Source organism: Magnolia sinica, chromosome 7 (assembly GCF_029962835.1).
Source record: "Magnolia sinica isolate HGM2019 chromosome 7, MsV1, whole genome shotgun sequence".
Taxonomy (NCBI): Eukaryota; Viridiplantae; Streptophyta; class Magnoliopsida; order Magnoliales; family Magnoliaceae; genus Magnolia; species Magnolia sinica.
The window spans coordinates 55,448,200-55,454,199 of NC_080579.1; positions in this window are offsets into that span (position 1 = coordinate 55,448,200).

Here is a 6,000-nt window from a genome sequence, read left to right on the forward strand (position 1 = left end):
GAAACTTAAAAATATAAAATAATTTTTGAACAGGTGGGCCACTTTGGTGGACCCTACCTTGTACTATACATATGTGGGGATGTTGAAATCATTTTTTCCCAATTTTTGGAGACCCTGGGCCCACCCCTTTTAGGTGCTCAATCAGGGTCTATCCAGAATTCTGCACTTAGCAGATTCTCTGGACAGCTTGTATTCGTTAATTTAATTAAAATATTTTTGATTATCCAAAAATCCTAAAATTTAGCAGAGGTGTGACCCACCCATGGTAGAACCTACCTGTAAATATTCAGGGTCAATGGACCCCTGTACCGATCGTGGTGCGGGCTGGACCGGCCCACCAGGATGGGACATCCAGCCTTGGTTGGCCGTCCACCCCACTATGATGCATTTGTTCACCCATCGTCCATCTAACTGTGGTCCATGTGGGACACGACCATCTCCCTCAGTGGCATCCATCTTTTAGACCCATTTGGATGTATTTTTGGGCTAATTGCCCAGGCCCATAACACTTTTCACCCTTGGGATGCCCAGGCCCATTGGACCACTGCGAGGCTTTCAGTCCAGCAGCATGGTCCACCTAATTTATGTGTGTAATCCATTACGCTCATCTGGTGGGCACCCCATGGACATATTTAGGCCACCAATGAACATAAACTTAATTTATATTTAATATTGCTAGACTCCAGCTAGAAATGGGTGGGCTGGAAATTTCAGCAATAGGCCCATATTGGCTGCCCTTAATGGCATGATTTGGGACAGCATGGCCTGGTAGATTTAAGGATGAATTATGCACATAAGCTTACCATTTTCTGAGGTGCATTTGGGCTTGATTGTGCACACTTGGAGGCCCACACCAGTTGGGTTTATCTGGGTCCATGTATATAGCTAGTTATTGGATTCTTTAGGCCTTGTTGGGCTGGAATTTTCTAGATGGGTCCATTGGACCCATGGGCTTATATTTTTTTTTACATATTATGATGGGTTTATGGGCCAAATACATAAATAGTTAGGCCTTTGGTTTCCCACTAAATTAACCTTGCATTTGAGCCAAGTTGTGAGGCCCAATTCACTTGGATTAAGCATAGAAATTGCCCATATGGTTGGAGTAACGGGCTGCCCATTAGGCCCACCACAATATGTGGGTTTGTGACCTTTATGGTTAGGCCCAACCTTGCTTGAGGGTGCACCATATTGCCTATGTGTTGGGCTTTGAGTATAAGCCCACTAGGCCATGGATTGCCTTAGGCCTTGGGCCTTGTTTCATGCTCGAGTAGTGGTGGGCTACCTCTTGGGAACTAGTTGAGGTTGGATGTCCTCCTAGGTAATCCTAAGGTAAGCCCATGGGTTTCTCTATGGATGGTTAAAGGCCCACCATAGACCCTAGGCCATTTATTTAAGGCTCAATATGAATGTATGTGGAGCTTAACTTAACACATGTTTTGTCCAGGCTGTCCAAGCCTTGGATCGCCTGATCATGAAGGCACTCTTTGCCTTGGGTTGCTGCTGGACTCCCAGTCTAGTAGCAGGCCCACTTGATCTTTTATGATATACACACCCTCCATCTAGTGGGGTCCCCCTGTGAATATAGTTGGCCTTCATGAGATTATTTCCACATAGTTGATTAATTTCTAGACCTTAGCAGGTTCAGGAAGTCAAGTGGACCGAAAGTTATCGAGGGGCCTTAAATACACATTGTTATGGTTGAAACTTATTTGGATATGGGGTCCACCATATTGAGAACTTGTGTACGTGTTGCATGCTCATATTTTCTTATAATCTCTAGGCTTAGTTAGGGAATTCTTTTAGGTCACCTTTAGTAATCATATGAGGATCCCATCTTAAATCAGTTTTTAGGACATCCAGTGGGCCCAGTGAGGGCAGGGACGTCTAGCTTGACCCATCCATATATTGGGCCGACTTCCACCATTTTGATGGACTTGTGGGCTAACATAAGGATGGTATTGGGCCCTTGGTTGCCCACTTAAATTGCTAGTATTGGGCTGATGTAGTGGGGCCCATTTCATTTAAACTTAAACTTGTTTTTGGGCCATATATTATGTATGCAGGTTACCCACCAAGTCTAACTTAATGCATAGATTCTATGCCCATTGAGAATTGAGCCTTGAGCCTTCATTCCCCTCTTGGGGCCCATGTTATTGAAGGTAATATTAGACCCTTTTTCTTATAGCCAGTATGAGGGATATATGTGTGTGTGTGTGTGTGTGTGTGTGTGTGTGTGTGTGTGTGTGTGACCACCTATTTTTATCTTGAATGTAAGCCTTGGGCCTTCTATCCATATAGTTCATGGTTGATATGCCTTTTGGGGAATGGTGGTTAAATGTCCCCATTATGGACCCCTCTAGGCCCGGTTGTATCTAAGTGTGATTGGATGCTCATCCTAGACTCTTGCTAGGCTCATTTTTGTAATATTTAGACCCGTAGTTGGTATGCTTAGTCATCGTGGTCTATCCCAAGTAAATGGGCCCCCACTAGAGGATTGGATTCCTTATGGATATTGTCTAAGTACCTAGTCTTGGTCCCTTCTTAGATAGGAGTATAATACTTTGTCTATCGCCGCATAGTGCATCTACATTCAACCTCATGACCCATGTACATCATTGTATACTTAGTTGACACTATGTGTGTGTGGTCATGATTGTGCCATTGGGTATTGAATGTTACCTTCTCCGAGGGACGTAGTATCCCCTCTTGAGCACGTTGGATGCTTGGAATTGATGCATGGTTGATTGTGTGATTCATGCATCTGGCATTACATAGCATATAAACATTATCACCCTTGCTTCATCAGGGCCGTAGCCTCCACAAATACATCGTGGATTGCAATGATTGGACACTAAAAAAGTTACTTGAGCATATGGGGTACATAGGGTGCCCTTGGGTGAAAATCTCAAAACTTTCATGGTATCAAGGATCTGCTCCAGTGCCATAACCGAGAGGAAACATGAGCGCACGAGGGCCTTACACCTTTAGGCCATAACTCCCATTATCATGTAGTTGGTTGGAATGGGGTGTGGCCTTACTTGTCTGAGGAAAAGAGGGTAATGGCTAGGCTAAGTTTGATCAGCTCGTAAATGGGTCTGCTACCGTTAGGCCTTACTGGTGATTGGCTGCCCACAGGTGGGTAGTGAGGTATCCTACGCTCGTTTGGCTGTGCAGATCTATAGAGCAGCAGTCATCCTATAGTTTACTAGACCCCGATAGATTCCTTATGAAGGAACTGTACTGATATGTGGATTAAATATGAGAACTAACATCACTTCGTATTACATTTACATTGGCTGTATAAGCTTACACTGCATCGCCTTGGCATGACGCCCAGTACTCTTTGCATTATTTAGCCTTGATATGGTTTCCTACATTTATTATACTGCCTTAATATAGCTTCTTGCATTCATGGCAGCCTTGGTAAGGCTGGTGGTGTTGGCTTTGATCATGTTTCCTTTCTGTATCCCCTATTATTCTTCTGCGCACCATGTCATACACTTTCACCACCCTCTACGCTTTCTATAAGCTTATGCACGATCGATGCATGCAAGAGATCCTAGGTCGGCGTCTTAATAGCGGAGCTTGGATAGGAGTTGAGCCGAGGACCCAAGTGTTGCAGATCTTTCCTTCCCTCCTTCCCTCTTCTGTTATCATATGTATTTCCTTAAGCATTGTATCATGTATAAAGTTCAAATTTATAGTGGATTTTGTAATGTGTTCCCTTTGTTATTTCTAAGATGTACTTGCTGTGATCTTGGGTATGCTCGTATTGAAATGGATACTTGGTTATGAAAATCCTCCTTGTAGGATTTTAGGATCAGAACCTGCCTTAGGAGCAGAGAATGGGGTACTACGGAGGCTGTTACGGCCAGAAATGGCTATCAGGTTCCTTGTGAGTCTGGTTACCGAGTCTGGGGCATGACAACGATGTAGAGATGTCAGAACCCATGGCGGTACTTAAACTACCGCTAACAGTAATCCGATTATCGCTCTCATCCATCTTTTCTTCCAGCGATTGCCCTTCTTCTCTGTTCATTCTCCCAGTGCCTTTCTGGATATTCTCTTCTCCGTTCAATCCTTCTGATCATTCTGTTTGTCCCTTTCTTCTTCCTTTTTGTCCCCTTTCTTTGCCTTCGTCTTCTTCTTGTCTTTTCCTACTCCTTATTCTTATTATGGTTGGCCATGATGAGAATGTTGGTGGGTCCAACGTAAATGATGGAGGGGTAGGTGGTGACCTTTTCATTTATGATGGTGAGAGCTCATTTATGGGTGAATTGATGGGGATTGCTAGTGGTGTGATGAGCTCTTTTAGAGAGGTCAATGCCTTCTTCCACCAATAATGGTAGCCATGTGGTGGGATTAGATGGATTTGATGGTTCCATGTTAGGTGGGCCATCGAATGTTATGGATGTTGAGATGATTGGGCCATTGGATGGTGTGTATGGTGTTGGAGAGATGGTGGACAGTTCGGATTTTGGTAGGGCATACTTGGACGATGGGGATATTATGTCGATGGGTTTAGTGGTGTGGATGGTATGAATCAGATCCAGATGGATGGTGGGCCCCATTTTGATGGTTCGAGCGACTTGGATCTGACTAGTGATGGGCCTCTCGTGGGTGGCTTGGGGGAGATATTTGGCATGGATTTCGAGGTGGTGATGGGACATGCTGCCGTTGCCGAGGACCAGGGTGCTAGTCTAGTCAGCTGTTGGGGTTCTTTATGTGTGGCAGCTCCTGGTGCATGTACTTTTCAGACTGCTCCTGGTGCAGTGATTATTGGAGATTTGGGCCCGCCTGCTGCAGCTTTTCATGATGTTCTTCGGGATGCGATGGGGGAGTCAGGATTTTTCCGACACCATGAGATTGACTTGTTGGATGAGGGCATGCCTATTTTTGATAACTCATCTTGCCAGTTCAGACTTGTCGGTTGCAGCCGCGTAACACATGTTCTGAGATGTTGCATATCTGGATCGACAGTTTGACCGAGTCTGAGATCTTTGAGTTGGGTTCCTTGGGTTTTCCAGAGATTCTATTTCTCCACAGAGTTCACCTAGACTGACGATTGAGCATGACTTTATATGATTGGGTTCCAGCGTTAAACCTATTTTCCTTTAATGATTTAGAGCTGGGCCCATCTTTGGAGGAGTTTGCGCTCCTTTCTGGTCTTCCTCTTACTTAGGAGCCTTATATTCCTTCATATGAGATGGTTCACCCTGCTATGATGATCTCCTGGTTCAAATTTTTGGTTGCATTCCCCACTATAGAGAGCGGAGCTGATGGATTTTCCCTCAAGCTTCTATATGATCGATGTTCGACTACTTGTGGGGGGCCGAGGTCTGACCGCCAGATTCAGTGCTTGAATGTGCTAATCTTTTGTGTTCTAGTGGAGTTACACTTTTCAAGCTGGTGGCAGTCGTCGTTGATGGCTTTGCTTGATGTGTTCCGCTATGTCCTGGGTCGTCGAAGCATTGTCTCTGTAGTGATGACGGAGCTCCTTTTAGGCGTGACTAAGTGGTCGCTTGGACACACCCGCATCCTCCTAGGCTATTGCTCATTCCTTCAGGTATATTTTGCTACTTCTTTTCTCTTTTTCTCTGTCTTGTTATTTGCTTGCCCCTTTGCTTGACTTGTACCTTTCCCTAGGTATGGATGTGGGAACAACTTTGTATGACTCCTCTGCTTGTGTGGCCTGACTCCCGCTGTGATGATGTGCTCTCTCTATTACTTGATGGCCTTCCCCTTGGTGTCGAGGCCACTAAGTTACTATTATTGCCACAGGCTTTCCTAGCTCCGAGGACCGGAGATTAGCTGGGAGGCTCCATGGCTTTGTCGTATGCCCTTGATTTGTAGCGCAGTTCGCACACCTCTGTTATTGTTAGGCTTTCGGAGGTATTGCTCTTATCATCCAATACGCTTTCTTCGACAGTTTGGCTTTTGGTAGGATATCTCTGACTTTGCCATCTCTGGATTTGGACATTCTTCTCTTCCTTCTAG